Here is a 10035-nt window from a genome sequence, read left to right on the forward strand (position 1 = left end):
ATGTGGGATTTTTTTCAAATTATTTCATCTAACTTTATTGGCTTAGTTGCACTTTAATACCCTATAGTTTCCCCTACTTTGCACTTATATGCCCTCACTTGTTTTTGACAGTACTTATATATTCTAATTTTTTTTAACTTACAGTTATATACCCTCACTTTTTTTACAGCATTTGTATGTCATAAAATTTTTAAAACTTGTACTTAAAGGTCATAAAGCTTTATAAACTAGCAATTAAATACCCTCAAGTTTGCATAACTAAGACCATATGCAGCAGGGGTTATTTGAAGAGATATTTGGTTGTAGCAGGAGTTTTTTTGAAAAGGTGAATCAAAAAGACAAGGCCAAGGGGTGAAAATTTCACCCCGGGTATTTCTGACAAGGCCACACGCGGACAGGTCTGGCGCATGCCTGCCAGCTGCCGCGTGGCGAAATTTGATTGGGCGGTAATTTTTGTTTTCCTCCTTATTTTTAATTGATATTTTTTGAGATAAATACAATGAATTAATTTATAATTTTTATACCATTAATTTTTATTTTTCAAACTCTATAAATAGAGATTAACTTTGTGTCATTTGGACACCAAAAAAAAATCTGAGTTTCTACACCCTATTCTTCTTCTTTCTACAATTTGAAGCTAGTTTCTTCATGGATCCTTCACAAAACTATCCTAATTTTCCCTACAACTACAACTTTCCTAACCAACCTCAAAATACCCTCCCTCAACCACAACATCCAAATATACAATGCCCCAAAAATACTCAAAATATGGGGATGCAGCCCAATTTTCAAATGCCGTACATGATGCAAATAAATTTCGGCATGCAATATCCTTATCTTCCTTACGGTTATCCTCCAGTTCCGGGAAGCATCTATGTTCCCTCCCATATGAATTGTCCTAACACGGAGTCGAGTGAGCCAGCGACACCCCGGTTTAGTAGCGGATCTACAGATATCTCAGAATTTTCCACCCAAATGTCTTTGGGAAATGTTGGTGGGGATACTCCTCACAGTTTTCTCTCTCCAACCCAACAATCAGCAAAGAGATCAAGTTATGAAACTTGGACCACCGAAGACAACATACTTTTACTAACTGGTTATTTTCACGTAGTAATGATAGTGAGTTGGGGAACAACCAAAAGGGTGAAACTTTCTGGGGTAAAATTACACAGTACGTGAATGAGAACGCCAAAAGTGGAAAGGAGAGGATTGTGTCTCGGTGCCATAGTCATTTCAAAGACATCAACAGAAAGATATCCAGTTTCATTGGCTGCTACAGTACTGCATGTAGGGAGAAGCGTAGCGGTTGGTCCGATGAAAACTACATATCCAAGGCAAGAGAGTTGTACTTTGAGCAAATGGGTACGACATTGAATTTGTTGGATGAGTGGAAGGTGGTTCGTAATCAACCCAAATATATGACAGGAGGAAATGCATCCGGTAGTAGTGGCTCTAAAAGAAAGAGTAGTGGTGAGGATGTTGAATCATCAACTCCTACCCTTGTACGTCCAGAGTGTAGGGACGTGGCAAAGAAGAAAGCTAGAGCTTCCTCTAGTAAAACATCTGTGTCAAGGAAATCAAAGGGGGCAATTGAGGAGGACTTATCTAAGCTAGTCAGTGCTCATGAAAAATTTGAAGAGAAAAGATCAAGTACTGCTTCAGCTATGAATAACCTGGCTCATTCCAAGAATATGGAGATGTGGTTATTCTTGAAAAACAAACCAGATCGTGACGATGAAGATGAAGAAGCTTATAATATGTTGAGGAAGAACCTGTTTGGAAAATAAGACCTTCTCAAGAAGTTATGATTGTGTGTTTTCTTTCTGTCACTGCAAAAACAAACAAATGTTGAATTGACCTTTCACTGCAAAAAATACAAAGGATGAAATGACTACACCTGCATAATAATACAAAATATGAATTGACCTCTCATTGCAAAAACAAACAAATGTTGAATTGACCTTTCACTGCAAAAAATACAAAGGATGAAATGACTACACCTGCATAATAATACAAAATATGAATTGACCTTTCACTGCAAAAACAAACAAATGTTGAATTGACCTTTCACTGCAAAAAATACAAAGGATGAAATGACTACACCTGCATAATAATACAAAATATGAATTGACCTTTCACTGCAAAAACAAACAAATGTTGAATTGACCTTTCACTGCAAAAAATACAAAGGATGAAATGACTACACCTGCATAATAATACAAAATATGAATTGACAACTCTCTGCACATGCATGCCCTATGACACATGTCTCTGCAATTGCATGTGAATTTAATTATTTGAACAACTACCCTTCATTATATAAACTGATCAGATGCACATCATAAGTATACCTATCAACATTTCAAAAATCATAGCATCCAATGGATCCTTTCCTAAATGAGTTTAGTCTAGAAGAGTTCCAACAACAATGGGAAATAGAAGAAAAAATACTTGATAGGCAGCGAGAACTTCTTGAAGAATTGCAAAGGAGAAGCGAACAACCACGTAAGAGGAAATCCATACATAGAGATCATCATGCAGCGCATGAGAGACTCATGGCCGACTACTTTGCCGAGTCATGCACTTACACTGACGCCCAGTTCCGACGCAGGTATCGAATGAAAAGGCCTCTCTTTCTACGAATTGTGGACTCTATATCAAATTACGACGATTACTTCACACAACGGCGCAATAATGCGGGCAAGCTTGGGTTAACGCCTATCCAGAAGTGTACGGCTGCCATACGCATGCTCGCATATGGAGTCGCAGCCGATGCTTGTGATGAGTACGTCAAGATAGGAGAATCCACTGCTATCGAGTGTACTCGCAAGTTTTGCGAAGGGGTAATAGCATTGTTTCAAGATGAATACTTACGACGACCAAATGTGAAAGACTTGCAGAGGTTGCTCCAAGTTGGACAGGAACGTGGATTCCCAGGGATGATTGAAAGTATTGATTGCATGCACTGGTAGTGGAAAAATTATCCTAAGGCTTGGCAAGGGCAGTTTACTAGTGGACACAAGGGGACGGCAACAGTTATCCTCGAGACAGTTGCGTCATATGATTTGTGGATATGGCATGCTTTTTCAGGGCTTCCTGGTAGTTTGAATGACATAAATGTACTAGATAGGTCACCGGTTTTTGACGACATTGAGTCTGGTGAAGCTCCACGGGTAAACTTCACCGTGAATGGGCGGGAGTACAATCTTGCATACTATCTTGCCGACGGAATCTACCCTAAGTGGCCTGTCTTCGTGCAGTCAATTCAAATGCCCCAAGGCAACAAACATCAATTTTTTTGCCAAACAACAGGAATCATGCAGGAAGGACGTGGAAAGCGCATTCGGGGTACTCCAAGCACGCTTCGCTATTGTCCGCCAACCAGCTAGAATGTGGGATCTTGATGTCTTAGGAAAAATAATGAGAGCGTGCATTATTTTTACATAACATGATAGTAGAGGATGAACGAGATACGTATTCGCGAAACTGGGAAAATATCGACTTTGAACCGTCGAACAATGCTAGCTCTAGCGCCTCTTTTAATGTTCAAACAGACGTGTTGCCGGAGTTTCAAGTCCATGTTCAACACCGATCTGAGGCAGATAATCAGACTAGAGCGGAACTACGAGATAAGACCCAACATATTCAGCTGAAGAAGGATCTCATCGAGCACATTTGGCAGAAGTTTGGGACAACCTCCGATTAGATTTAGCAATTTAGTGTGTGTTTTCTTTAATGTTTTCAATAATTTGGGTGTGTTTGGTTTTCCGTATGCTTAATAAAATCGTGTGTTATTTTATGTTAATTTAAAAATATTATTGAAAATTAAATTAATAATATATATTTAAATATTATATATTATTTATTGAATTATTAATAAATTATAATTATAAATATATGAGTTATATTAATAATAATAATAATAAAATAGTAATATATATGAAATAGGAAAAAGAATGAATAAATATGGTGGGGTATATGTTGAAGTGATGTGGTTTATGGTGGGTCCCAAATAAAGTAAAAAACTTTCTGAAAAATCTCCTGCTGTAGAGTTGATAGGGAAATGAAGATTATTGAATTAAATAAAGTGATGTGGCAGGAGAGAAGGAGGTGAAATTTCACCTCCTGCTGGAGATGGTCTAAGGGTATGTAAGTGCAAGTTTTAAAAATTATAGGATATATAACCATTGACAAAAAAAGTGAGGATCATATAAGCGCAAGTTAAAAAAAAATTCTATATATTTTATTGTTGTCAAAAAAGTGAGGCTATATAAGTGCAAAGTAGGGGGATCTATAGGGTATTTGATTGCTATTAACCCAACTTTATTTCATGTAAAAGACATCATGAGTCTAAGAAATACTTTAGGTAAAAGAGTTAGAAGATGCATATTTCTTCAAGGAATATTTGGTTATATTTAGAAATATACTACTCATCTACTATTCAATTTTAACCATTGTTCCATAGTTGATACAGGGAACTTGGATTTAGACTAAATGCTATTTGACAAAAGGTTTGTCTGACGGGTGCCCAGGGATATTCACTAGGAGATGAGAGAGTTTGTCTAATGGGTGTCCAAGGGCAGTCAATAGAAGATAAGAGAGAGAAAAGGTAAAGAGAGAAATAAGTGCAAATCAAGGAGGGCCAATTTGTGATTCATTTCTCTTTTATCTCTCTCAACTCCTAAAGAGTGCTTTATAGGCACCTGTCAGAAAAATCGTTTGACCAAAGAATTTATCTCACGTGTGCCTAAGAACTAAGATTTCAGAACTTTCATTAAAAAAAAAAAAGGATTTCAGACGTTTATTTTCTGTAAACATGAAGCCTCGTAATTTGTGATTCACGTGTCGTTTTTAGCAGTATATACTGAGACCTAATATTTTTGTCTCAGTCTTCCTTAATAATGATATTCAGTAATTCCATATTAGTACATTAAATCTTTAAAATTGCGTGCTCATAGTTCCGTCAAATCTTAAGGGAGCTTGAAATTTGGTCCTGCAATGACCAAAATACCTGTCACATAATAAGAGGGTTTTAAAGAAAGGATGTGTTTAGTTAGAGGGTGTTGAACTACAAATGTAGTTGTAACATCATTCATGTGTTTGGATTGATATAGTTGGAACACTATGTTGTTCCAACTACATTTATGAATATTTAATTGGATGTAATTGCAACCAAAATTATTGTTGCAACACTCATACATGCTAAAAAATGATAGTTTTGCATCTGTGCTCAAATTTTAGAATGTTGCAATAATATTTTAGTTGCAACTACGTATGCGTTTGGTTAGAGTAGTTGAAAACCCTTGTTTTTCTGACTACATCTAAATTTCAAAACTCATGTTTGGTTAGATGTTGTTGCAAAATTAAAAGGCTGTTGCAACACTAAAAGGCTGTTGCAACAACAAAATAAGCCAAAAATTAAGGTGTTGGAACACCACTCAAAATTAAGAGTTATGTAACGCCATGAGTTGAAATACCATCAACATTTGTTATTCAAACTCCCCAAAAGCAAACAAACTTTACATGTGAATGTAACAACTTCAGTAGCAACTACGTATATAAAACTACATTCGTTATTGCAATACCTTCTAACCAAAAACATCCGAAATATAGAGCGACGGGTAGTTTTGTCACCGAGGACCAAACTGCAAGATCTCATAAGATTTGAGGGACTTATGAACAATTTCAAGAGTGTAAGGTACTAATATGAAATTATTGAAGATTCGAGGGAATAGTATCTTACAAGTATATGCTTTAATGTTGTGATATCCTCTCTCTATATCATAAGTACAGTCAGTTCATTATTTTATTGATAATATGTTCGTTTATATCTCTGTAGCTCACACACATGAACCCATCCATATGAAAATTGTTATGTTTAGGATTTTCTCACCTTTGCCCCTAAAAAATGTAGGTTAAGAGCAAAGACGCTTTATGAGAGCGAGACCAATGAGGACCAATGAAGAAGGGGATAATGGATATCATGGGAGATCTTAGCCTCTAGTAAGGCGTAGATTAGATGTGTCCTGTTTTCCTTTTGAGGAAAGATGGAGTGTTTCTTGTTATTAATTTGGTCCTTGTTTACATCAGAAAACGTTGACTTTGTTCATGGCTTTTATTCTACCTATTGTCATAGTTTTGCAACTCTTTTTCTTAGGGAAGGCTGATGTAATTAAATATATTAGTTCTTTTTTTTTACACAAAATGACCTTATTTAAGTTTTTCTTATGATCTATTCATTTTTAGACTGAGGACATTTTTTATAATTCAGGAGCAGTGCGGTGCATATTCTTTGAAACAGCAGCGGAAATGATTCTCGCTATAAAAGCTATTGAAGATACACGTGCATACCACATATATAAAAAATAAATGGGTTGTAAAATGAGTATGCACATTACGTGTTATAGCGGGATTTTATCATAGAAAAATCAAAAGAAACTAATTATTTTAGAAATTTATTGACAACGTTAATTTCTTATAGATTTATGAGAAACTTTAAAGAAAAAAAAATGTATATAGCTATCTAATTTGAATAATCTTTAGAAAATATTAATGTAATGAAATCAACTATTGAGATATATAGAGTTGTGTAGCAGTTTATTTATTTTAAATATACCTATCTAAAAGAAATTTTCGTTTTATATCCTCTTAAATGAGATTTTACTTAAAACTTGTATTATATAATGTTATTGACTAATTTTACAAATGTATTGTTTTGATCTACATTGTTATAAAACTGAAAAAACATAACACAAGATTAGCCTTTATGTTATTGTTTTGCTTTCATTAGGCTTGCTTTCAGAGCCCATGGACCCAATTCCAAAATATAACCACCCAAATGCAATAACAGTTGGGTACTAGTTTGCTTTCTCAATATCTTTAGTTCAACTCCACTCCCTTCTGATTTGCTAGCATTAACAATTTAATCTCATAAGGTATCCACTAAGTTTTGACATAATTGCGTTATTTAATGTAACATGATAATCTTATCGTACTAAAGGAATACTCAAATGTCACAATAATTCATATTCCAATAGGCAGAATATCACTATTATCACACTATATACGGTTGGATTATGTTTGGTAATATGAAACTGAAAATAATAAAATTAGGGATATAAGATATCATTTGTAGTTTTGACTTTCCCACGTAACCATGTCACGATAGTTTGGACTCTGAAGTCCAACGACTTTCCTTTATTTCTCTACCTCCTAGAGTCTATTCTTGTTGATTGTTGCCCTTTTTCCTTTCCATCACCGATTGGTACACTCTGAAACTTTTGGAATGTATTTCTTTGTATATATTTGTTACACCCTGGAAATCTCGAAGCCTAATGTAACCTTTTGAAGCAACCACGTATAAAGACTAGCCGACCGACTCACATACATCTGAGAGCACCCACTTGTTTCGCTGATCCACACCCGAAGCAATGAAAGGCCATAATCGACCCGAATGTGCTCCAAAGCTTACAATCGAGACAAAGGACGCTGTTAGCCACCCTAGAGCGGGTGGGCGGGGCCGGCGGGGGGGGGGGGGGGGGGGGTTGATTAGGGTCTTATGCTAATCTAATCCGATTTTATGTTAATTAAAACTAATTAATAAATTATTCTTACAAGATAGATATATAATATGTTATGAGCAAGAATATGCAATATGAACAAGAGATATATCCTATATGGTGAAATATATGCAATGATATATAAACAACACAAGGGTAAACAATCTATACTAAAGATACAAATATGATAGGGTAATATAAACAATGCAAACACACAATAAGATCACGGAGTTCGGACCTTCCGTCCTACGTCTCCGCTCCCCACTCCCGGGGAGAAATCCACTATCACACCGAGTTTTTTACGCTTATCCGAACAACGTTTATACCTCACACTCGGTTTTCTAGCTAACCGAAAACTTTACAACTTCACACTTGCAATCACACTCTACACCCTCTAAGTGTTGGCCTAGTCCGTGTCCTCCTCCTCAAGTGCTCGGATGCGACCTCTCCCTAGGTTCGTCAACCGACGTCACTCCTCTTGGATTCGACACCGTCTGTCACCAACCACTCCTCTCGGTGTACAAATGTATTACAAAGTGTATCCTCATAATGAAGCTGACAAATACAAATAATTTGTTCTCTACAATAGATGAGAACACAATGTAGGCTTAATCTCTAAGTTACACTCCCCACAGCCCAAATTATACTATGTATGAAATACAATAAGCTCAATGGTTGTGTATATAAATAATGAGATACAATAAAATAAACTAAACTCAAATAAATCTAGCTTATGAAAATTAGAATCAAAACAATAAATAGCTAGAATGAGTTTAGGAAAACTTCTCTATAAATCAAGAGTGAGAGAGAGAGAGAGATGAGTTGAATGCCCAAACTTCAATTGATGATCTCCTCAAGCTCTTGTGAAATTGTTTTCACAAAATCAAATTCTCAAATGCTTAAAAGCTTTTTAAACAAACTTAAACCAACCATAAACCCTTGTTAAAACTTTCTTAAACTTGTTTAAAACACTCTCATGGTTGTTTCTGGTAGAAGGGGGTTTGAGGGGTTTATATAGGAAGAGAAACCAACAGTAAAAACCCCAAACAAAAGACCAGAAACCCTAACGAATCAGAAATCTGATTCTGTACAAAATATGACCGTTGGGTGATCGGCGGTCGACCGTGGGAAAATCGTGGTCGACCGCGAGCAACAAAACAACAGAGACTCCATCCGGTCGATCGTGGCGGTCGACCGCGAGAGCATCCGATTGACCGTCACGGTCGATCGTGAGCCTCTGGAAAACTTTCTAAGTCTCTGGACTCAGGGGCGATCGACCGTGGCGGTTGACTGCAAACTGATACTAGAAAATGACAGGTTTGAAACAGTTTTCTAATTTTAAAATCCTGTTTAAAAATATCAAACAAATTCCAAAAATTATAAAACTTTGTGAAATGATTATAAACATGATAATGAACATGCTACAAAAACTGGTTTTTAGAAAGAACCTCCCAAATAAGAAATATTATTATTTTGTAAAATAGTCCAAAACATAAAAATGTGAACACATGAGTTTTGACATTTTAGCTTAACCATGTTTTGAAACATTACAAAATGATTTTTGTAGACTTACTAAAATATGTATATGATTATTGTTATGAAAGTCTAATAAACAATGAATATAGTATTTTATCAAAAATACCCATATAATGCACTAAAACATGAATTCATTGAACATATAAAATGATATTGATGAAATCATATATATGCATATAAGTAATGAAACAGAAAATGTATTTTTAATTGTTATTCAATGTTCATATTAAAACTTGAAAAACTCAACACCATTGTATGTATATATTACTAAATATACATAGAAACCAAACTTACTATGTATAATATATAATATATATATATATTATAATATTAATAATTATATATATATATAATATAATATATAATATATAACTGTATATACATCAAAGAAACATAAAATATGGTTGCATATTATATTGAGCTTAGAGTACCAACACACATAATATAAAAACCTAAACTAAATTATCCAAGCTTAATCTTGATCTTCAATAAGCTTGACTTGGTACACTTACGGATGAAGCTTGAACTTGAATCTTTAACTTGAATTGCGTAGGCTTCACTCCACAACTCCGCCAACCTCTATTGGATATGATCGTGAATGCGCAATTCCATCCATCCTCCAATGCGTTGTTTGTCTACAATAAATAGAAAACCACAAACACTAGATAAATAACATTAGTAGTAAATTGTTTGTTAAACATTATCAAAACAAAGAGGCCAACAAGAAGTTCCACGCTCAGACCCCACACTGAGCATCTTGAACAGTGGAACGACCTGTCAACTTCATCACATCGTACTTAATACATGGCCAGTTAGCGCCCACGCTTCGCTACCCAATCACCATCACCATTAATGCTAGTCGGTCATTATGACCGCCCGAGCAAGAGCCTTCAAAGCTCCTCGGACCGTGCTAGTACTTCAGTCATTATGACCTCCTGAG

The 10035-nt window shown here is 35.5% G+C and overlaps 1 long non-coding RNA gene across 2 annotated transcripts in view; it reads left to right on the plus strand.

Annotated features, from left to right (window-relative positions):
* Positions 1–6225, plus strand: part of LOC109830650 — a 9786-nt gene extending 3561 nt beyond the window's left edge. For both annotated transcript variants that reach the window (XR_002244371.1, XR_002244370.1), the window contains one exon: positions 5915–6225. This is a non-coding gene — a long non-coding RNA (uncharacterized LOC109830650). The remainder of the gene's footprint in view (positions 1–5914) is intronic.

The sequence above is a fragment of the Asparagus officinalis genome, chromosome 2, assembly GCF_001876935.1.
Source record: "Asparagus officinalis chromosome 2, Aspof.V1, whole genome shotgun sequence".
Classification (NCBI taxonomy): Eukaryota; Viridiplantae; Streptophyta; class Magnoliopsida; order Asparagales; family Asparagaceae; genus Asparagus; species Asparagus officinalis.